The sequence below is a fragment of the Rhamphochromis longiceps genome, linkage group LG13 (assembly GCF_057381845.1).
Source record: "Rhamphochromis longiceps isolate RC_006_pf linkage group LG13, R_longiceps_female_GT1.1, whole genome shotgun sequence".
Taxonomy (NCBI): domain Eukaryota; kingdom Metazoa; phylum Chordata; class Actinopteri; order Cichliformes; family Cichlidae; genus Rhamphochromis; species Rhamphochromis longiceps.
Window position 1 is genome coordinate 9923023 of NC_140569.1, and position 27686 is coordinate 9950708.

Genomic DNA, 27686 nt, shown 5'->3' on the forward strand with positions numbered 1-27686 from the left:
TTGTATGTACCATACTGATCGGCATATTGTGCGAGAAATTACACCTGAACCTGAATGTCCATGCCACATTAAACTCCTCAGTTCACCGATCAATCACCCACTTGCTTTAAAAAGTGTCACTTCACTGAAGCATTTCCTAAACATGATACCTGAAAACTCCATGACTCTTAAGAAAAACTGCATTTTATTACATTTTTTTATTTCATAGCAAAATTTCCTTGGTACTTCATACATTACAATCTTACATTCTGTGCCACCATTTTCAACATGGGGAAAAAGACAGGGCTATGAGAACCTGCTTCCTGCTCAGCACTCAAATATCACTGCCTCAATGTAACAGAGGTCAAACTAAACCAAGTCATGTTTTCATGTTTTTTTTCTATGTGTGTGTGTGTGTGCGTGTGTGTGTGTGTGTGGTGTGTGTGTGTGTGTGTGTGTGTGTGTGTGCAGGGGTGTGGGGTCATATATTGACTATTAATTGACTATTAAAAGTGTTGATTTGTCAAAGCTTCTTTTAGATTATTGATTGGCCCATAAGAATAGTGTATGCTTCTTTTTTAATAATTAACAGCCAAATGTATCAATTCCATAGGCTAGATAATTAGTTTATTAATTAATGGTAATGTTAGAGCAAAACAAGTACAGGGAAAAAGTAGGTGAGACAAGCATCCACATCAGGCCTTGAAATTCAAGATTGTAGGTACAAGACTACATGTAGTCTTCCCACTGCATGTTGTAGAATGGAAATGTTACATGTTACAAATCTTACACATACAGAAAAAAAAATTCAGGCACCAATCTTTATATAGTTAAGGGAATAAATGGTAAATGGTAAATGGCCTGCATTTGTATAGCGCTTTTCTAGTCCCTAAGGACCCCAAAGCACATAAATTAGTGTATATCAACATTTTCTAAGGTCAGGGTTTTCTAGGCATGACTCATTTTTCACGTAGTTTCTATCCACTCGTGTTAATGCCAATTCCTATGAATGCCAGAGTATGGATACATTTAAAAAGTAGAAAAGAGAGGAGTATGTCTTTCTCTTAAAACACAGAAAAGAGGAGCTCTTTAGATCTGGGGTTTCTCCAAACAGAAGCGGAGTCATTACATTCCTACAAGGAGGCGCCTGTTAAGCTCTTTAACACCATCTAAAGAAGTTCCCTAACATTGCTGAAGTCATACCTATGACTCAGGACGGATTAGTGGAAAATTTTTCAAAACCCTGCTCAAAACATGCGAATTTTAGGGTAAAAACCATTTTTTCCTGATGTAGTATATTTCAGGAGAAGTGGGGAAAAAACAGTTCCTATCATGTAAAATGTGTGCACATTTCTGATGAATGACATGTTCTCAGCAATAACGACTTTTTAAAATTTTACTACGTGGTTGTAATGTGTGACAATAGCCATGAAGCCCACTCGCCCCATGAATGGCAGCCTGTTAATGGTTTTAAAACACTGTAGTGTTACTCAGCAGTGTCAGTCAACCAGACCAGTTAGTCCTTAAACTGTGGAACTTAATCGCTGGTGTAAAAAGATATTTCTGATTAAAAATAATAAATAAATATTTTTTTAAAAACAGTTTCTCCATCGATTACGAAATTTGATCTGAGATACATCTAAGTCACAACTACAGACAAACACAGTCTGAATCACAAATACCTCTTGAATTCCTTTTTTTGTTCATCCTTTCAACCTTTGAGCAAATAATTCCCTGAGGCATCTCCACAGTGCAATTTATTTTGCCAAGAACCAGCAGCTGCAAACCACAACACAGCACCACCTCTTCTGTAGCTGCCTGCAGTCACCAGCCTTTCCATCTCATGATGATGAGGTCATAACCACAAAGTGCCTCAGCAACATCTCAACTGGAACAAACCCAGAGAAAAATATTGTTAGGATGCAGGGCAAGACATGGAAAACATGGAAATGATGAAGTGTAGGAAAAGACATAAAGAAACTGTTAAAACATAAGGAGACGCTGCATTAAGCGGTCATCTGATATTATTAGGCATCATTAGTACTGTAGTTAGAAAAGCACACAATGCAACACAATCACAATCACAATACGTTTTCCAACATCAAAAAAAAATGTTTTAGAATAAACCCTTATAAGTTAGCTACAGCACTTGTTGTAGTTGGCACCACGCGTGCATTCTCGTTATATGCAGCACAACCTGAGCTGCATTTGCTGAGTTCAATTACAATTACACATTTTCAGTTATGTTCATGCTCAACGTCTGATTATTTTCTAAAAGCCTTTGGAAATTTTCCTTTGAAGGATCAAATGTCTTAGTTAGACTTACACTCCTAGGAGATGAGGGCATGTCTCCCTCTCAACTGATACCACACTGACAACATTTCTAAACTCATCAAAAATCAATCTATTTATAAAGCGCTACTAGATTTATTTACTACCACTTCACAACTGTTGTTGTGAAAAGAACTTCATCAAACAATTCACAGGACTGCTTAAATAGCAGCATCTTTTTTTATAACTCTGAGCTCTTTCTCGGGCTACTACACACTGCATTACTGATGAAGGTTGGTGCATAGTAATGTATGTATCAGGCTGACATTCAAATCAAATTCATATCAAAGCTGTAAGTGTCTCCAACATCTGAACGCAGAAGCCTACTCCCTTTTAACCAGAGTGGCGGCTGAATCATCTCTTCAATTTGCGACTCAACAGCAGGAGGAATATTACTAACCAGTTTAAGTTTTACTTGCCATTTCATTTTGTTTTCTGGCCACATTTAATCATTAGAACTAGTTAGATTTATGTTGAATATTTTATGAGTATGTTTACTCCATATTCTTTAGTTAATCAGTGTATTTTGTTAAAAGGTGTAAATAAAACACGAAAGGAAGGTATCTCATTGTGTCAAGCACAAGAATCTTGGTCACAGCGATTGCTATTTTAGAAATGTTGCATTTATCTCACACGGAGCGTTTCAAATTCGAGCGAATAGAATCCGTCTCAGGCGAACGGTGTGCTTGTGTGTGCGTGTGATGATATTACACAAGAGTAATCCACATACAGCTCTGAACACAGTGGCAGACAGAGCACCTGCACCCTCAGGCTTTCCTCATGGGCTATTGACGCATAGCATCGCGAGGCCTCATAAGGAGACTTATCAGTGTTTGAGCCACATAAGGAAGTAGTAGTAGGAAGTAAGGGAGAGAACTGGAAGGTATCTGAATATCTGCCGCCGAGGAACCCAGGGCTGCTCCGTTTCTGATTCTGTTCAGTCTGCGCTTTATGACACATATCCTTTGGCAATATTCTGTAGACTGTTGTTTTAGCATATTAACCTACTATAATGCCAAAATTAATTTCAATTACAAAACTATAAAAAGATCTAATATACACCTATTCAAAATTTTTCACCCAAAAATATACTTGAAAGCAACTTCTCCTGCCCTGCATGCTAAAAATTGATTCCAAGCCCAGTGCAGTAAACTGTGACTGTATCTGAAACGTTGGGAGTGACGCTCTGCTCATATTTCCTTTTTAGATACTAGAACTGAACAGCATAAAGACATGCAAAGTTCTTTATCAGAAAGTATACAGCTACAGTTTAAAGTTTGTAGGTTTTTAATCTTTAGACATGTCTGTAGAGTTCACAAAAGTTTATGAAATGTATCATTTTATGAGCTATGTATAAAGCTAAATTATGCCACTGAAACGTAGGCTACCGCACAATTTGATCTCTAAAATGTTTCGGTTCTCAACTGTTCATATGTAGTCATTAGCAAAGTTAGGAGACTTAACTTTTTCAAACTTTAGGAAAAGTGAGCTTCTGTGCACTTAGAGTAGATAAGTACCCCCTTTGCAAACACAAACACAAGTCTAGACAAAAAAAACAACTGGACTGCAAATGTAGTGGATGTTATTTCTTTACTACAACCTAGTGTTTATAAATTCACCGAAACATCTGTGTCAAATTGTCCAACATCTCTGTAGCTTCCCACTTTGGCTCCACACACACACACACACACACACACACACACACACACACACACACACACACACACACACACACACACACACACACACACACACACACACACACACACGGCAACGATCATCAAAACAAAGGAAAAATTGGGCTGTGATCATGACTAAAAATACAATGTAATTCACAATCCAGAGATGATTCTCCACTCTTATTAAACTTATTGGTGTATGTCGTTTCTTTTCCCTTCCTTTTTCCACAGACAAAGCCACAGCAATTAGAGAAGTAAGTTAGGTTTGGACATGAAAATAATTAAAAAGACACTCACTTTTCAAAGATATCCTCCCATCATCTATTCATTTTCTTGTTTACACCAGTTTGTCCAGACTACTAGGCATAATACGTTGGCAATCTGTTTATAGGTGAATATGTACCATGCTACAGTAGCTTGTGCGTGTGTGTATTCCACTAATAATTGGAACCTGGAGAAAAGTTTGGATAGCTACCTTTACCCTGACCATTTAATCTAACAGATTAGCTTGTTCATCCTTAATTTATCTGAGACTTCTCACAAGCATTACCAGCTCTGAAGCAGGTGAGATTCTGTGAGCTTCTAAGTTAAAGGCATTAACCAATTATAAATTGGTGGTTATTTCTTCTGTTACACAATCTTATAACACCCCATAGAGCATACAAGTATAATCTCTGCCAAGAAATACAGTTAAATTATAGTCAGTAAAATATTACAGGCCTGATATTATTTACTTTCCATTGAATGTCACGCTCTAACTTTGGAGTTGTTAAAATAATGAGTACTTTTTCATAATTAAAAACAAAGTTTAATGCATGTGGGGTCAAGGTTAAAGTTTTTGAAACTTGTACTTGCTTAAACAGAATTTACCATATCAGATTTAGTTTTAAGGCTAATTATTAGGATGACGGTTGCTGTGCTAAGTCACAATGGACCCTGTCTGCACAGTCTAAACAGACTAAAACAAAGTGTTTCTGTGGCTCTGTCTGAAGAAAGAGCCTTACAGTTTTGGCTACACAACAGACAATAGAAACCCTAGCTTTGTGGATCGGTGGAAAAGATGGAAAAAGATGAAAGCTGTTAGCAGACATTTACGCTTAAGGCCTTTAGCAGATGAATTTTTTGGAAACCTTATGCTTAGTTGCAAGTGTTTTAACTGAGGATGAACCATATGTTTTCCGTTTGATTGAGGTTACTTTTTAACACAACATGCTGATCATTAAGACTCGTCATTCATGTTTCCAGTCTCCAGTTCATTTATTATTTTTACTATTTTTGTTAATTTATGTCTTATTTCAGCAAGAAATACATGTTTTCTAATACAGATCCACTTGCAGCAAGGAATTTCTAAAATCACCTGGGGGTTTTTTTTCACAAATAATGTAATAATTTGTATTTCCTGCTCGTCTCTGCACACTATGTTTAAAGAGCAGCTGCCACTAGCATTTTACACAACTATAAATGTTCTGCTCTTGGCTTTTATTTAAAATTAGTTTTGGGAGAAACGACACAGCTAAAATCCCCGGAAACTGAGCTCTCTTATGTAAGTTTGCACAATATAAAACAGACACAGTATACAAAGTGTACACAACCACATTATTAAGACAAATTTCTACAGTTGTCCCCTAACTGACAGGATCTCCTCCTGAGGATGAATGTCTTTAGCCATCTTAAAGTACCATAGGTGAACACTGTGATTAAAGACTTTGTAAGACGTGCAACAAGATAAATTACAGTCTTCCATTTATAACCCACCCTTTCTCCTCACACTGCACCTATTACAGGCCGGACGGCTAGAAATTTTTTTGCTTTGGTGATGCTGTTAATCATTCTGCTAAGAGCTAAGGAGATAAATTAGTCTGTTGCCCTTTTAAAGTGGAGGCCCACTTAGTTTCAGACTCGGTATTGCTGTGAAAGACATTTCAGCATGCAGCTTAAGCTACATTTTTAGGGTTTGAGATTATTGTCAAAAGCATAGCTGCATAAGGTCGGATCTCAGGACACTGAGAAAAAACATAGTGTTTTATATCCGTTATATAAATACCCTTACTAATTTGTACAATAGCCCCAGAGCTCAAACTGCTCACACTCGCAGCACTTTTACCACAATCTGCTTCTCCTCAAAAGTAAACAACTTTTTGAAGAAAGCGGTATACAACGGGAGTGCCCGTTCACTCCAGTGATTCTTTTCTCTCAGGACAAAAACACAAGTTTGATGAATAATTTACTGAAGGTACAGGACTAGATTAACCAGTCTGATGGATGAGTGGGTGCTTTGTCTTCCCTGTTTGCTTTAGTGGATCTGCATTTAGCTCCTACCGAGTGCATTTATCAAAATAAAACTGAATGTGTTAAGATATTTAACATTATCGCATCTCTGTATGAATAAATAAATAAATATTAATCAGTTCATTTAATGGCATCATCGCTGTGCTTTCTAACTTTTAAATATGAAAGGTTTCGGTTTTGACAGATTGCCAAATGAATCATTAAGAAAATTAAGTTTAGTATTCATCTTGACACTTTTTTTTGATGCGATAACAACCAAAGGCACTCCTTTTAAATTAAGAATTTGTATCTTTAAATTGATGCCGTTTGTGTGTTTGTGACAGCAGATTGAATTTATCACGATATGCGTTAGGCAGATTTAGTACCCAGTATGCAGAGTAAAGGTAAACTCATGAGACTGGGACTCAAGGAAATGCAAAACAAAACTAAGCTGGAGCTAGAAGTGCAATCTTGGAGTCAAAAGGGAAACCACAGAAGGAAGGCGCACAGAGCATGTAGGAGAACACGACAAGGAACTGAGGAAAACTGAAGGCTTAAAAACACACAAAGTATCTGAGGAGAGGACACGGCTGTGGAAAATGAGGCACAGGTGAAGAGAATCTAACTAACAAGACAAGAAACCACAAAACTGAAGATGAGGGACTGGCAAAATAAGGAAACAATGAAACATTAGAACTCCTACACTGAGGGAAGGCTACGAAAAATAACAAGACACTATACCAAATTACCCAAAGCAGAATGCTAATAAAAAAAACATCACCTCAAATTTTGGTAACTATTGTCCATGATGTGAATATGTAAACATTGTGTTTCTATTCTGTGTCCTGTTCTGTTTGTATATGTGTGTTTTTGCTGCTGATACACCAAATTTCCTCTTGTGGGACAATTAAAGGATTATTCTATTCTATTCTATTCTATTCTATTCTATTCTATTCTATTCTGTTCTATTCTATTCTATTCTGTTCTATTCTATTCAGGAAACTAGAACTCAAGCACAAAATCCAAACATAATTATAAGCACACTGGATATCATAGATAAGAAAAATCTTAACTGAAATAAGAGAACAATCTCAAAATACTGAGTCAATGACCCAGGAGCCATGACAGAATTTTCTTAGGATACAAGTTATTTTGCTTTTAAAGAACAATGTCAGTGCTCGATTAAGCCGAAATGCACTGAAGCTGTTCTTTATATTAAAAGCACTGCTGGAGCTTTAACCTCTTCAGACTTTGTGCTCTTTTCCATGCACCTTGTATGGAGCTGTAGCTCTTTCTCTTTCAAGGAAGATGAATTTTAGCAAAGCTTAAAGCTTTTTTTTGTGTTTTTGTAAAGACAAAAAGAGCAGGAAATTTGTGCAGTTTTGTTGCATATGAAGACTAAGTTCCATTTACAGTGAGAACTGAAGTGCAACAGCTTTTCTCTGCCTATTAGTCATGATCTTGGAAGATAAAAAGAAATGTATCTGTACTAATTTAGTCTTTGCTTTTAAACCAAGATAGCCAAAGAGAAGTAAACTGCAAAGAAATAACAAAAATAAATAAATAAATCCTGTGAAAGGAAGAAAAAAAAATCACTGGCCCCAAAAACAGATCAAATACAAGATGAGAACAGAAATCTAGGGACACATGCTCTAAATCCAGAAATGCAAAATAAAAAAAATGTGTCATGAGAGCTCCTGAGCGATTCCATTTCTGGGGCTGTTTTTTAAAAGAGCTGTTCCAGACAGACATGCATAATTGTTCTAATTCTAACCTCATTAGGTTTTGATATATTTCATGAAAGAAAAGTAACATCCGTTGTATCTCTCAATATAGGGAGTGGTTTCCTTTAAGCACTTTCTAACTATCATGCTTACCTACACTCAGACAGATGTAGGGGGCAATTTTGGGGTTCAGTATTTTGCCCAAGGACACTTCAGCGCTAACCTTCTCATTAGCATACAGTCCCATCTGCCTCCCAAGACACGGCCGACATTCACTGGTGGCCATAACTGGCTGCATACTGTCAATGTAAATGATAAGTTCTTTTTAGACTTTTGTTAAAGTCAGAAAGAGTCAGGGTCCAAAAACTGTAAACAAAAAACAAAAAACAAAATGATGCAAGGACATAATGTTGCAAAGAGGAGTCCACATAATTTTCCAATATGCAGCACCATCTGCAGTACTGCTATGGCAGCTAGGTGTTTACAGTGTAACAAATATACTGTGTTTTTTCTGTGAGGGCTGACACACTAAAGGAAGAAGGGATTTTCTTGCACTTTCAGATTTGGATTGAAGGTTGGGCAACTGAAGCTAACTGATGTTCACTTTTAATTTATTATGTGCAGCCTGTGAGTGTTAACACAAATTGCTTACTGGTTAAAGATCAAAGGTTATACCATGGGATTTCTCAGTTAAATCACTCTATTCATTATCGGTGGAAGTAGATGAAGCAGCTTGATGGATGAATGGATTTATTCTCTTATTGTCACTTTTGATAAATTGGAAACCTGCATCAGCGATAAGCAGGTTTCAGAGTACTTAGCACCAGATGTATGAATTGGCTGGAGATCAAAGGTGAAAACAAGGAACTTGTGCAGTGGATAAGTTATCCTCCTGTCAGTCCTCTCTGGCAAATTGTTTTCCTTTTTTGTCTGTATCTCTCAATTTTACTTCCCAATAAATGTGTCTAATTTGGCTAAGAACACACACCATAGGCAGTTAATAAAGTAAGGTATATATATGCAAACACTGGAAAGCACATGAAGAAAAACTACTATTAATATTCAAACTAGCAATGAGGCAAGCTTTCAGAGCTCAGAGATGCCCATCGTCATAGAGCATGCAGCAAAACAAATCAACATTTTAAGTTGGCTTACTGATCCCTTGTGATCAAATGAAGCAAAAGCCGCCTACAACAGTGCAGAGAAACCACATAACATTTAACACAGCTCAAAGCTTTGAAAACAACAATCCTGTCAAAAAAAGCCTGTTTGCTTGGTTGATTTACAACACACACATGAGCACAGTCCTTGATGTTCACTTTTATTTTGTATTGATTGAAAACATAACAAAAAAACATAATTTCTATGATTTTATTTGCATTAAACTAGTCCTGGTTTTATTTCACAATATGTTTCTTCAGTGCTGAGAGTCAGTTACATTTTGTTTGAGTTAATAAGTGTATTTTAATATCTACACAAAGGGCTAGTGAGATACTGCAATGACACTGTGCACTTGTGCATGGTGACTGTAAATGTCCTATTTCATAATTTTCCAGTTGAAACTACAAAAATAATACAATTGCTTAATTACTGTATGTCTATGTGAGTCTATAAGTACTCTGCTAATAGAGCAGGAGTGAGTGATTTATTTTCCACTGGACTTGCTTTCCGCTTACATTTTTACAGAAAAAGGAGTTCACTTGCTGACTCGAGAGATGGATGTGGAGATAAATGGCTCAGCCAGAGACCAGAACGAGAGAGTTGGGACATTTACCACAAATTGTGATATGGTCATGCACACACACACACATGCACGCAGCTGTCAAAACAAGTGAAGGAATAGAGGTTGTTTTGCACAAGAGGGAAAATCTATAACATCTGCTACTTTTTTGCTTATTGGGTGCATGTATACTTGCATTAGTCATTTTGTAGAGTCATAAAATCAGTTTATCACAATGTAGGGAGTCCGCTAACTATTAGTAAGGAAAAATAAGTCTCCTGTAGATGTAAATTAATTTCGGGGAGAAGGCTTGGTTTAAGGTAAGTAGTGGTTATGGTTGGGGCGAGTCTCCAGGAAGTGTGCCAGTGTCCTCTTAAGTGATGCAAACACAGCCATGTTTGCACATCTGTGCGTGTGGAAGAGTGAAGACTGGAAACCATCATACTACACTTGCTCTCACGCACTCACCCTGAAGAGAGTTGGCTAATTAAATTATGTGGCTGTCAGAATAAGGCTTTGCAGGTCTGCATTCAATTTTCACTTTTCATTTAAAAGAATTAAAAACACAATACTGACCAAACCCCAGGGACTGGTCTCTGTGTAGTGTACTTTATTCTAACTATTGGGACTAAAGCAACACTTCTAACTTAATGCTGATCTCACTACAACTGTGCAGTTGAATCAAATCTGTTAAAATAATGCAAATTATGTTAACAGAATGTAACATCATTTATAGGCTATTTCACATAAATATTCAGGGAAGACAATTATTGTACAGCTGCACCATTTCTGGCACCTGTTTTCCATTGTTAGACCTCCGATTAACAGTACAGTTAAACTTATGTTATACTATAACTTTGGACACAATAACACTGTTCCCCCAAATGCGACAGCCTAATTACTACTTGACGTAGTTGCAAAGCAATCTTGTTTATATTTCCTTCCTTGTCTTGTATTTCTGTCTTTATGATCCAAGGTGAGTGAAGTGAGCACAAGGCAGGGTCTCCATCCAACAGAAAGTTATCCGGCTATCATGGAATGGTTTGCAAAACTAAGGACATTTATCTCGTGGTCACAAAACTGGACTTCTCTCTAGATCTTTACCTTAATATGTAAAGGGCCCTTTATTCATTTTCAGATGTGATTATCTATTTTTCCATTTGTTTTTGACTGCAGTAACCGATTTAGCAGTTTTGCCAACAGTCTTTGTAAGAGACATGAGATTAAAATCTACAAGCAAGCCTCTTATACTTGATATGTTATGCTTGCAATCCTTCCAACAAACTGTCAGGAAAAAATGAGCTGCTATTGTCACACACTCCCCACTTAATCACACTTAAAATTACTGTGATAAAGGTGCAAACATGTTGTGGCTGGTGGGTCAAATCGCAGTAATCCAGCACAAATAATCACAGTTTTATAATCAGTTGTGTTTGTGGGAGTTCCAGAAAGACATTTTTTCCCTTTCTTTGACAAATAGGTTTACTTACATTTGGCACTACAAAGAAACGTGTCATACGATCTCAAATAAATTTGTAGTTTTTCTTACTTGCTGCTCTTTTTTTTTTGATTCAACCTTCACCTTTTTTGGAAATATTCCTAAAATTATTACCAGTTTCATATTTATTCTGTTTATATGTCACAGAGACTGCCTCGGTTTCCAGATAGTCTCTATGAAAACACACATTTAGATGTATTTTACACACATACTTTACAGTATGAGCTTCACCTCGTGAGAGTTGCATTTTTTTTGTCCCTCCATCTGACACCTTGACGTTTACAATATTGACCATTAACACGCTGATGAATGAACAGAGTCCACTTTAGTTAATTAATCTGAGCTGCTGCAGTCCCACTAACAGTCCACCAGCAACGTAGAATTGACTAAAATACAGATGGAGTAACATCATTTCTTTAATGTTTCTCCCTACATTTAATTTTTCCTATTATACACAGTACTGGATGTGTTTTGTCCCTTTGCTTAGTGTGAAGAAAGCAGATTTATGTTGGTCGTACTATAATTTTTTTCAGCCAGTCTTGAAGAAGGCGCACAGGCTCCACACTGTATTTGCACTATTTTAAACTCTATGCAGGAGTTTGTTGAAATAGAATATCAGCAGGCACTAGAGATAAGGTTTGGTGTTGCTCAAAAGCACACACAGAAGGAATCACTGCATTGCCCTGCTGTAATCTGCATACAGAAACTGAGAGACATTGTTGGAGGACTTTTGATACCCTAAATGACTAATGAACTACAGCTTTTACTAATTTAGGCAAAATATAACAATATCACAGAACTGGTGAGATGAAATGAAATTACTCCTAGCTCTAGTGCTCACATTGTCTGCAACTGCGAGCTGGAGATGAGCAGACTTCGACAAAATAGGGTAATGTCAGGTAGGTGTATAAATCACTTTAACTTCGGGTCAGGGGTTTCCCATGTTTGATCTTGACTACACTCGCAACTATATAATCCATGTGTGTAATATGCACTGCCGACACACAGTAGGAATAGCGAAGGATTAAAATCAGATAAACATATTTGATATCTTCAACAAGGCACTAATCAGACTGCCAAGTACAGTAGTTTACAAATGTGTGCACTCCTACCAGATGAGCTTTGCTGGGGTGGTTTCCCCACCGCTTGTCAGGATGGGTGAATGTGGTGGAAACCAGTCTGATAGTCCTGTGGTGAAACTGTTTCTCAATCCTGCGTCTTAGACCTGCAAAATAAAAAAATCCCCACTTTAGCATATCACCTCAAAGAATTGAGTCCTGGAAACACGGCTTTCAAAACAAGCAGATATATTATCTAAAGAGTCTCAAACTGTAAGACAAAGACATCAGTATGTTTCATTTTTAATGATGTTTAAATAAAAAACAAATCTCTTAATTTAGTTTTCTCATTTGTTTTTTCCAAGTTCTTAGGAATTCTGGAATCTCGGTGCCGCTAGGTTTTCTTCTAAAGTGTGCATTTGCTGTGACACATATGCTTTTTAATGTAAATACACCGAATATAATTGTCTGGACAAAAATTAGGTCAGTTTTGTCCTTAATCTAGCATCGGTAATATACCATAGCAACACTAAACCATCCAAGAAGCCAATATACCACCATTATGCACAATTATACAATCATACTAACAGAATTGTTATAAAAAATATCTAGTCTGTTACGTGTTTACAACGTGATTTATTTTGCAACATTTAAAATATTACTATAAAAATGTCTGTTAAAGCTTAAATAATATGTTGCCCAAATTCTTTGATGTTATCGTTTTGTAGGGTGCAATATGATATCACAGCCCTTTCAGCTGACTCATAAACGTCTCTGTATGAATGGTGCAAAGTTTATGCGGAGGTATACGCACACACACGGCACAGTTTTAATTCAGAAACACAGTTTCCGTACAGAAAGAGCCGCGTGCATTTGTCATGTGCAAAGCACCCATTATTTACGCGCAAATTTCTCACGGAAAACTGAAATGACGCTGTCTTCATTGCTACGCGCAATTAAAAATTTTCTGGAGTGACGCCAGGATGCCTTCACTGCTGGAATTTATCGTCTCTCACATTTTAACCACTGAAAGATGCCGGATGAGTACACATCGTTTCATAATTAGGTGAAGTATGCATGTTCCAATAACACTGTACATGGGTGATGGGTGCAGTAACTGATGACAGAGTACCGAAAAAAATATACGTATAAAATCTTTCTAAAAAATAATTTCCAGAAAACCACGTACACTTGGATCCGACTATCTGACTTTCTCTGAAAATAGTACACAGGTTTTAGAGATATTCCAGTAACTCACACACCAAATCACACAAAGGTTTTTTTCATTTAAAACAAACAACAATCTCTAACCACTTAACCTTCCTACATGGGTCAGAGAGAAAGTGATAGGAACCCGGGTTTAACATTTTGTGCCAACAGTCTTCTGACTTAGTTTCTCACCATTCACATGTCAGTGCATTGTTTGACACATGAGACCATGTCTGAAAAGTCATCCCACACACAGCAGACAGATGCAAAAAGTCCTTTTTGTGTGGGTGTGTTTTAACTAAACATGAAGCCTGCTTATGTGTGAGAGACAAAGAGAAGGTGAAAGAAGCTCAGATGTGGGCGGTCAACTTTTAATATTCATATCTTCCTATCTTTCATTTATAAAGGAATTATTTAAAAACTTTGGAGCGCTATTTATATCCTTTTGTATCCTGTTCCTCCTTTGTTTTGGCCTTACGTGTTGAAATTTTCAACAGTAGGACACAGTTTTCCCTCGAGAATTCATAGCAGAAATACTGCACTGAATCACTGATGAATTCTTTTTGTACTTAGAGATTTAAAATGACCAGTTGCAGAATATGCAGAACACTAGATGATAAGATAAGATAAGATAAGATAAGATAAGATAAGATAACTCTTTATTGTCATTGCACAGTCATACATAGTACAGTAGTACAATGAAATTGGAAAAACTGTCCTACGTCGGCACTACATATAACACAACACGACACGATATGACACATCACAACGTAACAAACAACACAACACAGTATATTAACTTAGTATAAAAAAGAAGAATAAGTGTATGTGTATTGCACACTGTTATTATTGCACATTAATTATTATTGCACCTTGTTATAAATATAAATATTATTGTTATCGTTTTAAACATTGTTACCTCCCCCTAAAAAGTCCAGGGAGGTATCCAGTCAGGTCAGCTATTTACATTGATCAGGGCTATTGCCCTGTTGTAAAAGCTGTCCTTGAGTCTATTTGTTCGGGACCTCAGCAGCCTGAACCTCCTGCCAGACGGCAGCAGCTTAAACACCCGGTGTCCTGGGTGTGTGCAGTCCCGTAGGATGCTGCGTGCCCTCTTGAGACAGCGAGTGCTGTACAGGTCCTTCAGGGAGGGAAGAGGATGTCCAATGATTTTTTGGGCCATGTTGATGACCCTCTGGAGTGCCTTTCTGTGTGCTGTGGTGCAGCTGGAGAACCACACACCGATGCAATATGTCAGCACACTTTCAATGGAGCAGCGGTAGAAGACGGTCAGCAGCTCCTTCTTCAGGTCCATTTTTCTGAGGATTCTCAGAAAGTGGAGACGCTGTTGGGCCTTCTTTAAGACCGCAGAGGTGTTAGAGCTCCATTGGAGGTCTGTGTCTATGTGCACACCCAGAAACTTGAAACTGGAGACCCTTTCCACGCACTCCCCGTTGATGCTGACAGGCTGCAGCTCGGACTTCCTCCTTCTGAAGTCAACTACCAGTTCTTTTGTTTTGGTGGTATTGAGGTCCAGGTTGTTGTCTGCACACCAATCTGACAGCCTCTGAACTTCAGCTCTGTATGCAGTCTCATCTCCCCCTGAGATGAGCCCCACCACAGTGGTATCATCTGCAAACTTGATGACTGTGTTGTCTGGGTGGGAACTAACACAGTCATGTGTGTACAGAGTGTACAGTAGGGGACTCAGTACACAGCCTTGTGGAGAGCCGGTGGTTGTTAGGATTTTTTTAATTTGTTTTTTTACACACACTCACACACACCAGAGCTCCTCTAGCTACACTGCAGCAGTACACCCCCAGCAAATCTGACTCCTTATTCTGAATTCACAGGACCACTGAGGTTTTTATTTGATGCTTTTGCAGAAAATCTGACCCAAAAAAGTTGGATTAAATCATATTTACAGGGATGAAACATCTGTGTTTTCAGTGCTGGAAGGCCATGACTGTAGAAACAAGCATGCTATTATTTACAAAGCTAAGCTGTCTATTTACAGATGACAATTGACAAAACCTAAATGAATAAAATGTAATCTATGGGGTAATGGGATAGCAGAGAGGTTTGAGCAGGTAACCCATATGCTCAAAGACTAATGCAGGGGCCTGGATTCAATTCTGCCCTGGACTATTTCTTGCGTTACATTCCTCTGCTCTCCTTCTCCCACTTTTTCCTGTCTGCCCTGTCCAAAATAAAGGCTAAATGCCCCAAAATAAAGCTTTAAATATCTAATCTGCATTATTAGTTTCCTTTCAATATCATCAGCTGAATCGCTGCTAATAGTGTTCTATATACATTTTAACACTGAGCCTGGTTCTGCCGGAGGTTTCTTCCTGTTAAAAGGGAGTTTTTCCTTCCCACGATCGCCAAAGTGCTTGCTCATAGGGGCTCATATGATTATTGGGTTTTTCTCTGTATGTATTATTGTAGGGTCTAACTTACAATATAAAGTGCCTTGAGGCGACTGTTGTTGTTATTTGGTGCTAAATTAAAAAAAATGAAGTCAATAGAGGAATAAACTTTTTACAATGTGTGCTTTACTCATCACCAGCACACATTGTAAAAAATGTAACTCATGATGCAGAAAAAATATTCCATTACTTATTAGCTTACATACTGAGACCCCTTTCAGCCCTTCAAATCGTCCACACCCACAGCTTAAATAGTCCACATTTAACACCGAAAGTAACAGAAAAACAACACATTGTGGTTTAACGATATCAACTGCACCCAAGAGGACTCCTGTCCAGCCCTCACACCAAATGTGAAGAGTTCTCATGCCCTCCTACTCTAACATGAGCAGATCATTTTTATATGCAGGCAAAGCAGTAGCTAAAGTTAGCACAACAGATTGGAACACTCAACAAATATAAAAACTTCAAATTTCCAAAAGGCTCTGAGCTTGGCGAGTTCAGCTGCTCCACATTTGTATGCTATACCTCCACCAGTATCTCTTTAAAACAATAAACCAACTCCCATTGATCTGAAGCTGCAATTACAATAATAAACAGAGGTGAAAATAGTTATCACTACAAGATACCAGCTCATGAAAGTCTTTCCAAATATTATCTGATGCTTTATGGAATGAAAAATAAAGGATAGGATAAATAATCGACACATTAGCTGATTATAAACTTCTGAATTTTAAGTTTTAACTCCCCCACATCAAAAACACACTTAGTCATCCATCAGTAAAAATGTTATCCAAGATAATGAACCAAAGTTGGTGGCATTCACTATGCAGCTAAATGAGTCACTAAGCACAATCTACAGATCTGTACGATCAAAGTCTTTCACTGACCTTTCACAAACAAATTTTTTGCAAGCATAACAGTAATGCTCATCTTGTCAAACCTGCTTTGGTGGATAATACCATCACGGAGATCTAACCCGGTCTCCAAGAAATTTGTGAACTCGACCAGAGTTGGCCGGAGGTGTTTTTTTGTCAACGGCACAAACACCTTCCACTATAGTGTAGAATGGTGGATCCAAAGCAGATATCAGTGAAATGCTGAGCAAATCGAATGTACATAATAACAGCTATTTTAAGCCAAAAAGCAGAAAGGTGGGAATTCATCCTGATTTCACAGAAGTGAATGAGAGGCATCAGACATGATCCTTTTCATTGCTTTGCTTTGTAATCACAAGACTTACAGTAAACGTATCAACAATATTTCACTTTTAGCTCCCAGGCCAAATTTAAATATAATATTTTTGCTGTTAAAATAAGCCAGCCACAGGGGGACCTCAAGTCAGTGTATTCCTAGTATCGATCCCAAGCCTGGACAAATGGGGAGAGTTTTGTCAGGAAGGGCATCCAGGATCAAATCTTTGCCAAATCAAAGACCCCTAAAAAGAATAGCTGAAAGAAGAAGATGAGAGCTCATTTTTGAACCAGTACAGGTCGAGTATTGTGAAAATATCTAATCAAATGCAGAAGGCCCTTCTAATATTTCACTACAGAAAGCTACCAGTGGTTTGTAATAATTTCTTGGTCCATAGTTGAGTCAGAGGTGAAATAAACATGTAGGCAAAATGAATAAATTTGAAAAAGGCCTCAGAGTTTCTCCTTAAATTTAATTAGCTTCATTAAAATGTTCAAAAGTGCAGTAGTTAGCATTATCTCATCATTCCTTTTTTTAGTTTGTCAAGGTAGCACTAACATTTATCGACTCTATCATTTAACATTTATCACACCGTTTGTTAATCCTTGTTTGTGTTTTTCCCCAGAGTGTTTTTGTGATCTCTCTATGCCCTCCTTCTTCTCTCTTCTTTCCCCTTCACCCCCCAACAAGTTACAGCAGATGGCCGCCACTCCCTGAGCTTGGTTCTGCAAGAGGCCTCTTCCCGTTAAAAGAGCTCTTTTTTTCCCATTGTGGGCAAGTGCTTGCGCATATGGGAATCACCTGATTCCTGGGGATTCTCCTCAATCTTTAGGCTTGAGGTGACTATAGTTGTGAATTTCGCACTAAATAAATCTAACTGAACTGAAATCTAATAATTAAAAAATATTTTTAAGACTGTGTTTTTAAAGTGTATCTAATACTAATGCTTCCTTTCCATGAAGAGAGAACTGCTGAATGATTCATGTTACCAGTGACCTCTGTCTTGACCAAAAATGCAGCACATCCTTTTTTTCTGGAAGTTTGACTTTTAAAATGACACACAGTGCATGATGGTACTTGGGTATAGCCATCAGCATCTGAAAAAATATGTAATGTCTGGTTTCACTTGCATTTAGAACTATTTACTCAGAAAACTGTTAGTTGTAGATGGTAACAAGCAGTGGCTGACTGCCTACTGGGACATTTCCCCGTAGCTCGAGGGTCATTTTGTCCCGCTGTGAACAGCGGTAATAAAACAAGCAGGAATGAGTCTCAGAACACACCGAGATAAACTCTGTGCTCTTGCCACAGTATCCACAGGACAAATACACCCATAAATACCTTCCAGTCAGTCCCATATATTTTCTATTTACTAATTGGAATAACATTCCTGGCATATGTACATAGTGGACAAATAAATTGCACCTCACTACTAAGGGTGTTGCTAACAAATGATTGTATTGTGAATAATGATTTTACCTCTAAATGAGTTACTGATAACTTTATAAACACACATAAAATCATAATTACTTCAGTAATGCTTCTATTGACCTACTTTCAAATAGTTATGGCAACTAACTTTTCTTGTTCACTCACGTGTTGAATTAAATGTTAATTAATTACCGACTGATTATTATTGTTTTGTTTTTCTCATTTTCTATAGATTCTGAAGCAATATAGCCAAACTGAATTTTTTTGTGAGCAATACCCGCCTCAATTTTGTTTGGTTGGTTGTTTTTGTGCTAACAGAGTGGCCCGGGATTAAGTAGAGTTTTCAGCCTTAATTACTGCTTCAAGTACATCTTTCCGCAGATGCACTTCTAGTATAAGATGAGAGGTTACAATGATATTTGTGCTGTTCTAAACAAAATACGCACTTAAGAGAACACATTGTTTTCAATAGTAAACCGATTCTGTGAGCAAACAGAGGCCTCCTGTAAAAATAGCATGTTGGCTGGTAAACAAAGCGGCTTCAAAAAGGAAGTGAGAGGTTTAATATCAGTGAGTGACTCAGGCAGCGGAGCACAGGGAAAATCCAGAATCAATACGTTTCAGTTCTCAGTATATGCTGTACTGTGGCATATTTACATTTATCTGAGGTTCCTATGCAGGTCACCGACTATGTTGACAATAGCAAAGTGGTTCCTAGAACTAAAGCCTTTCATGGCGATAACAGCACGCAATGATGAGCCACTGAGAATAAGCAAAAGTTAGGACTAATATTCAAGGGAATCTTTAACTTTCCACAACAAAACTTCAAAGAGTGCAGTGGTTCCAAACTTTCTGCTGCTAATGTTTTTGTTTGCACCTTAGCTCCCTACCTGCAGATTTGCTGCCAACATTATCTTCACGGAACTGTGGACTCAGAGAGCTGGTTTAGAGTTACAGAGGACTGAAGCCGAGAGTAGAAGTGATAGTGAATGCTGATCTATTTTTATAGCTCAATATATGGTACGTCAGCAAATACCCTTTGATTCATATTACTGTAGAGAAATGATCAGTACGTCAGCTAGTAACTAATATAATGAATTCCTTAATAAAAATGATACTATGGTGATGGGTAATGAACACTGAGGTAGTTACTGGTGGTTTGCATTTAGCTGTTAGTGATACACACATAAAACACTTATTTAACCTCCTAGGACCTGGCGTCCACATATGTGGACATCCCATTTTGGATTGTCAAGACCAAAATACTAACTTTTGCTCTACAATGGTCTGATATCCACTCACGAGGACATTATACTGCCACTGCTCTATCAAAATTTTAAACAAATAACTTCATATGTGGATCTCATTTTTCTCAGAAACAAAAAACTGGTAATTCTTTGTTTTTACATTCATCGGGTCCCAATATGCCCAAATATCAAAGAGAAATTAAAGTGCATGCCATGGAAGAGTTCGGGTCTTAGGAGGTTAAGGAAAATAGAAGTGAAATAAGTATTGATTTTACTATGACAGCTATTTACTTTACCAGAATGAAGGTGCAGGTAATTGTTCCTACATTTATAGTGTTAGCTGAATAGGATGCAATTTGATTAAAAAAACAAACTCTGCAGTTCCTACATCATTGCTGGGTCCCAAGATTTCTTTTAGGTTTAATGGTCTGCACTTATAGACAAGTGGGTCATACAGGTGCCGTGTATCAGTTAGGACGGTGTAAGGGCTTTGAAATACTAAAAAACGTTGACACCCACTATTCAAATGATACAGATATCATAGTGCTACAACCGAATGAACCCAACGTAAACACAGCCGTAGTGAAAATGGTACTATGGTACTCTGACAAACAAAACTAGATCATGCTGCTATAATCAGTATCAGTACAGCCAGCCTGAAGTATACCACTGAAAACTTGAAACTGCAAGAGTGTCATGTAGATGTTTGTTATATTGTGAACAGGAGTTAAAATCCAGACATGAAAAGATAACTATCTGAGAGTGTCATTTGAATTTCAGTTTCAAGAGGCTGAACTTGTCCAAAGACACACCTATACAGATTACACAATAAAGGCTTGGAAACAGATAATATTGTATGTGAATTTTTTATATCCTTCATATAGTCATTTTTTAAAAACAAGTGGCAGTTGTGCAGACTACTTCATCAAAGTGAAAGAACATTTGACTTATTCATAATAACTGGCAAAGTCAATTTCAGCCAGCTGAAATTGGCAATAGCTGAATAGATATCATTGTTTAATATATCAACACAGGCCTTTGTCATAGTGTTTACCTCAGGATGTGAAGTGTTGATGCCTTAAGACTCAGCGATTGGTCATAAAATGTTGATATAAAAATACAAATCTTTATTTTATCACACACAAAACTTTCAAAGCCCTCACAAAGAGCATCTAAACAAGGTCTTCATATAAAATGCTGACAGCCAGCATCCTTGCATATTATAGGAAATACAATATCAAAAAAGTGTTGAAAATGCCATTTTCAAAATATTGTGTAAGTCTTGTGTTTTGTTGACACAGATACAATTTCCTCCTCATCAGCCTCATCAAATCCCTCCTCTTGCAACAAAATGTATATGAAAAGTAAAGGCAGAAATCTGAAATACGTTTCTAATTCAAAGGTATTTGCGAGATAGTCTTGCATGTGCAGTTAAGAGGACCTTGCCTCTGCAGGACCCAAATAGAACAAAAAGAAATAAAAAATCATAATAAAAACCACACATACACAACATGAAGTAACTTTAAAGAGCTATAAAAAACACGAGTTTGATAGTTAAAAAAAAAAGACTCAACAACATGGTGGTGAAGCTAAAAACAATTCTCTCTTAGTTCCTGAAAAGTTCTGGCAGATGTGAAGCCTTTGTTTGACGTCAGCATCTCTTAAGTAGATCTTACAGTAAGAGACCGAGTCTTTACATAAAGCGACTCTAGTGATTATCTAAAACAAAACATGAAATCTTCTCATGGCCCTCAAACAACGATAAACAGTCTCTGATTTGAATGTTTAAATGTCAGCTGGGCCAAATGATGAGCAGCGAGAAGAGGGAACAAACCCTTTCACACGTCCACGTGCATGCAAATATATACGTGCACTCTGCAGCCCACACACGCAGGCCACTGTACACATTGAAACTGCTAATACTCACACATGCATTAATACTCACACAGAGTAAAGGATCAACTGACCTAAAAGATGTGTAAGTAAGCTGACCCCAGACCTCATGGACAGTCCTGCATGACAAAGAGACAAATTAAAATTAGTCAGGAAGTAATGTTGAACCACCAGATCCTGCTACAAGAGCTTCAATGGATTTACCAACTATTTGGAACTCTACTGGAGGGCTGAACATCATTTTTCCAACCTATTGCCTTATTTGATGTTTTTATGATGTTGTTCAGTCCGAAAATCTTACCCAGTTGTTCAAATGAAGGCCAAACCATATGATTCAAATCTATTGCTGAAACCATTCAGTGACCCCCTAGAGGCCTATGAGTTGGAGTATAATGGGAAAGATCGCACCCATCAGGCTTTGATCATTTCAGTTGATAGGGCTGTGCAATACAGCAGCTTTAAATCTGACTGTAGAGGGAGTAATGTGGTTCACAGCATTTTTGACACTATATCTATATATCTATCGATATATCGATAGATATATAAGAATCTTCATTTGACACGTGTTACAGACTGATAATCCTTTAACAGCATTGAAAGTCTAATAAAAATATTATTTTGTTGCCAGGTGTACTGACACAGTTTGTAATGTTAAGAACTGTGTCCAAATCCACTGATTTTAGTGTGTTTGTTGTCTCCATTACTTTCTGCAGGCTTTTCTATTAAAATATTATTAATCCTTATCTGCAAAAAGCCAGAAGTAACACATGTTATCATTATATTTTCCTAAAATCATGTACTCTAGAAACTTATGGATGATAGCAAGTGCCACATATAAACACACACGGACAAAAACATGGGCACCTAACATAACAAAAAGAAACTGTCGTATGTCCACATAGACCACAGTATAATTATTATTAGTATACTTGCTTACTATACTGTACATGCAAACATATTGAGAAAGCTACAAAACCTGTTAAATTAACACAAACACAGCTGCTCTACAATCAGCCAACATACACATTCACAAATGCATATACACAGAAAGCCTACTATTGTCTGCTGTTGTTGCTGTTATGATTTTCATTTTTATAATGACAGTTTGTAAAAAGTACACACACACACACACACACACACACACACACACACACACACACACACACACACACTTGCAACAGCACATCAATGTCTTAGGTATAGCAGGAGTACTAATTTTACATAAGTTGTAATGTACGCACATGTAGTGCACATATAGACAGACATGATAATATGCGTACACCATATGTGTAGGCTAAAAATATAAACACTGAAAAAATCTGAAGCACATGCTTAGAGCAACACACAGTGGCATATTAACATAGATAACTGCCTTTATATGAAGGCACATGCATACTTAGAAACACATATAGATGTATGTGCTTCTAAGTATGTCGTACAACAAATATGCACAAATACTGCACGTAGCTTTACAATGGCACAAAACAAAAATGTGTGGATGCACTCACACACCCTTCAGTATTATATGTGCACTGAGCAATGAAAACAGACAAACATGCAGAAAATAGAAAAAAAATATATGCACACAGCTATGCACACACTATGTTGACATAAACAAAAACAACTACACATGCTGTCAGAAATAAAACTACATATTTGCCCAGTCACGGTGCAAATATGTAGTTTTATACAATATGTAGTTAGAAATAATTAGCACAGACTTTAAGTGCATTCAATTACAACAATTACTTCACACACAGATGCAAATGTATATTAATCTTGGCAAGGACAGATACTAAGAGACATAAAAAGACAAAAGAATTAGAGAAATTACTGTGTATACAAAACAAAACACACACACTGTATTTAAAAAGTCATAATAAATACCAGAGAGCTGGTGTACACTAATTCAGAGACCCCAGTCCCATCCCCCACCCTCCACAAAAAAACAAAAAAAACAAACAAAAAAGAAAAAACCAGCCACAAACGCACAAACAGTATAAACACAGATCTGCAGATATATTAACAAAGGAGGAGTGTACTGTGCACATACACGTAAATATTCACTGCTAATGTATACGACCTCAGATATGCACTAATCGGTGTATGTCTACCGATCATGTGTGCACAGAGATCAATACATATGGTAGCTGTGCAAACAGACACACACACTCACACACACAACACATACACGGAACAAATTAGCGACTGATTAGTCAAACAGTTACTGATGGCAACAAAGTGATGCCACCCACGGACACTGAGCATGCAACACTGCTTGTCTGAAACCATAAACATGTTTATATTTACTTATTGTCTCATTTTAGACCAGAGAAACTTTTCATACAGACTCTGACATTTAATATCTTAAACTAACCACTGTGTGGGAGCACTATAAGAAAACTCCCTGCAGCAAACTCTGCAGCAAATGATTAAGGTTATAATTAAGATAAGAGATTAAAGTCAGCAAAAGGAACAACTAACTCACCAGCTGTCAGAAGTAATCAACAACCTGACAGTTGTCAAATATTTTTTTTTCATCTTAAAAACTACATCACAATACTGAAGGATACAATTTAAGCACAAAAGGGTTATATGGAAAAGGTGGATATTTATGATAAATATAAAACAAATTTTCATAAAACGATTAAAATGTTTTTTTCTGCATTTGAGTAATCAGCACAGGCAAATATAACCAGCACGAGCAGTCAATTCAAACTTAAACTACTCTAGAGGGACAAAGAAATTCTGAATTGTTGTTCCAATGAAACTGCAGTTAACAACTGGGTCGCTAGTAAAATTAAATATGATCAAAATTGTATGTACAGAACGTGCCATAAAACGGTCTCATTTTGAAACTACTTGTCTCAGTCATAAACCAGAAAGAAATAATCAGACATGGGTGACATGAGACGTGTAATAAAAAATATATTTAAAAATGGGGAAAAACACAAAGAGAAAGGTGAAAAATAGTGAGTCAAACTGACTCTGGCACGAGTCATAATTCTGCTGGATCATCACCAGCAGGATTTTTACTGATCTGATTGTCAACAGTCCAAAAAAAAAAAAAGAAGAAGCTAAACACAACTGACAATATTCAGCCTCCCTCATTTTCACTCTTTTTTTTCTTTTTCTCTTCTTTTTTTAAGCATGCATTTGTTGTTGCTGAAAAGGTTAAAAGATTTTTTTTTTGTTTCCAGTCGAAACTGAGTGGGCAGGCAGCGAACCGAACATTCACAAGGCAAATTTCCCCTGATGCTCTGGTAATATTATCACTCCAAAGCATCATAGTTTCAGAATGACTTATGGATTTATTTATAAGAAGAAAACAAGTGTGACACCAATTAACTCACAATCAGTCACAGGTTACGGCTCACATGTTAGTTTTGACCATTTTGAAACTGACATAGATATACTCGAAAAACATATTCGACATAAATAAAAGGTCACGTTAGTGTCTCAATATCTGCTTCGCTTTCAATATGACCTATCATTTTAGAGATACGAGTGTGGCAGTGCTCATATTGTATAATTTATATTGTTCAATTTGTTCATAACCAATGATTTAAATGTCAAAACTGGAATTTAATAGTTACATAAACACTCGATAAAATACTGACTGTTTCAGCACATGAACCCTTTGTTTCCTAGTGACAGATGAAACATCCCTCAGTGGAGGCACACTTTCATAAATGTAGTTTGGACCTAACAAAAAAAAAGAACCGTTTGCCAACATTTAACACCACTCCACCCACAGTTCAAGAGTTTATATGTCACCTTTAAAGAATCATCGATCAAAGTAATCTCATTCTGATTCAGAGTTTCACTATTACTGGTCGTTTTATTTATTAAAAAACACAAACATGAAGCAAATAAACCACACGCTGTGCTCACGTCCAGATTTATATAATTACTTAGCATACTCTTGTACAACAACATTGACAATTTAACTTGCTTTTCACACTCAGGGACACGGAGTAGCATTCAGGGGCCTATGACAAAAAGAGCAGCCAGCCTTCGACTACAATTTTCTAGCGTCAGACTAAAACCGTGAACACACAGTCAAATCAGATTTGAGGTGGACAATTTTTCCCCAGACAACAGAGACCAAGTTTGCCTTCGTGCGATGTAAATAGCTATTGCTGGAGACGATCATCCCCCCGACCTATTTCACAAAAGACACCTGATAAACATGACATAATCCAGCATGACTACGTCGCCTAAAAATATAAAGGAGAGACAGACCAGCTTTACGCTGCATCATTTACTATCAAAATTAGTCAGAGAGCAAAAGAGAAGACGTTGAGGCTAAGCTTTGAAGCGATCAGGCGCGGTGTGTGTTTCAAAAACTCAAAAGGAAGCTGCGAGGATGAGACAACAGTCGCTGAAATCTGCTTTTCCTCTCTCTCTCTGTCGCAGATGTTTTGAAAGAGGGGAAAAGTATACGAGAAAAAAAATACAAAAAAGAAGCAGAAAGGGAGTTGTGACCAAAATAAAGAGCTTCCATAAATAAGAGCAATCTAATAATTTCTGCCTTTAAATAAACAAATTAAATTTAGCAAAAATGCATTTTTGCCTCTAGGAACTTTACTTCCCTACATTCGAGTGTCACTGATATTTTAGCCTGCCATGATACACAGAAAAAAAAGAGAAACAAAAACGAAAGTAAAAAAGACTGGTGACTTAACAATTTGAAACAGGTAAAATTATATTCAAAAGAAATGTGGGAAGCTTTTGATCTATCTATTAAAGAAAAAAAAAGGTTTGTCATAAATTCTGCAACACATTTACTAGTCATACTTTACATTTCACTATGAAGCATTAGTTTCTAAAACGTGGGTTCAGTCTGAATCATGTCACCTTTAATGCCTCACCGATCAAAGTAGTTCTCTTTTTGATTCAGTTTCACTGCAGGCGGAGGAAAAGAGAAAAATCTACTTTTCACCCTTTGGTGTGCAAAGAGTGTTTGCACACATCATGTTTCTTTAAACCAGAAACATGAGAAAAGTGAAAGAAAATAAAACGGTATGAAAGAGGGAAAAAAAACAAGAAAAAAGTAACACAGAAAGACACGTGGGTTACATTGTGGTGCGTGTATACCTATCTCTCAGTTGACAGAGCAGGGATGTGGGAGGTTGCACACAGAACAGAGCCTGGGAGAGCTATGGCCTCAAAACAGCCATCTCCATTTTGAAATGAGATGTCAAAACGACACACCGCCATCTGCTGAAAGTACTGTGAAGTGGTGAGGAGAAAAACCCTATGACTAGGCCTCACACACCTCCACACTAACTGTTTCAAGAACAAACATCCTGCTGCATGAACATATAGGCTACATTATTTCTATATTAATAAACTGCGTTTGTTACCCTGTTCGTTTTGAACGATATCAATTCATTCTTTAAATTCGCTCGCAGTGAAGCCTGGTATTAAGGGATTAAATCAAGCGGTTTGAATTTTACTCACTGTGACTAATAACACAACCTGCCTGCCTGCAGCTGGCGTAAAATACGACGTAGAGAAAGTCAAGCTCGGAAAAACTATGTGGAGAAAGTGAATGAGTAAAACTCTCCCCCGGCTCAAAAACTACCACTATGAGCGTGTGTGCTCTGTATGTTTAAACACAGATGGTCTGAGGTTGACCTGGGCAACTACCAATGACTGAATAAATGTATGAATGACTGTCAAAATGTGACGTACCTAAAATTATTCGCTGAACTGTTCCACACAGAAGTGACAACAAAACTTGTGACCCCCCCCGATTTTAGCAACACCTCAGGCCTCCTGTAAGTCTCCATTAGCATTCTCCAATAGTATTCAAGTGTAAAATGGTTTATAAAACAATAATATAATTGCAGGCACAATTGCATATTTTATATTAAAGCATTTGCCAACATCTGTAACCTCTCCTGCAGGGAAAACATAGCAGCAGCGGGACATATTTAGATAATTATTCATGTTTTACTTTAGCACAGTTGTTAATAACATTAATAATGTCTCTGTTCTTTTGAACGGTTCCCATGAGC

At 37.2% G+C, this 27686-nt stretch overlaps 1 long non-coding RNA gene across 3 annotated transcripts in view; it reads right to left on the reverse strand.

Moving 5' to 3' along the window:
- Window positions 1–419: 419 nt before the first annotated feature.
- The window catches only part of LOC146655367 (uncharacterized), a 97312-nt gene continuing 70045 nt past the window's right edge, over window positions 420–27686 (reverse strand). For all 3 annotated transcript variants that reach the window (XR_014914274.1, XR_014914275.1, XR_014914273.1), the window contains 3 exons: window positions 21735–21779; window positions 12312–12424; window positions 420–1867 (listed from right to left, as the gene is read on the reverse strand). This is a non-coding gene — a long non-coding RNA (uncharacterized LOC146655367). The remainder of the gene's footprint in view (window positions 1868–12311; window positions 12425–21734; window positions 21780–27686) is intronic.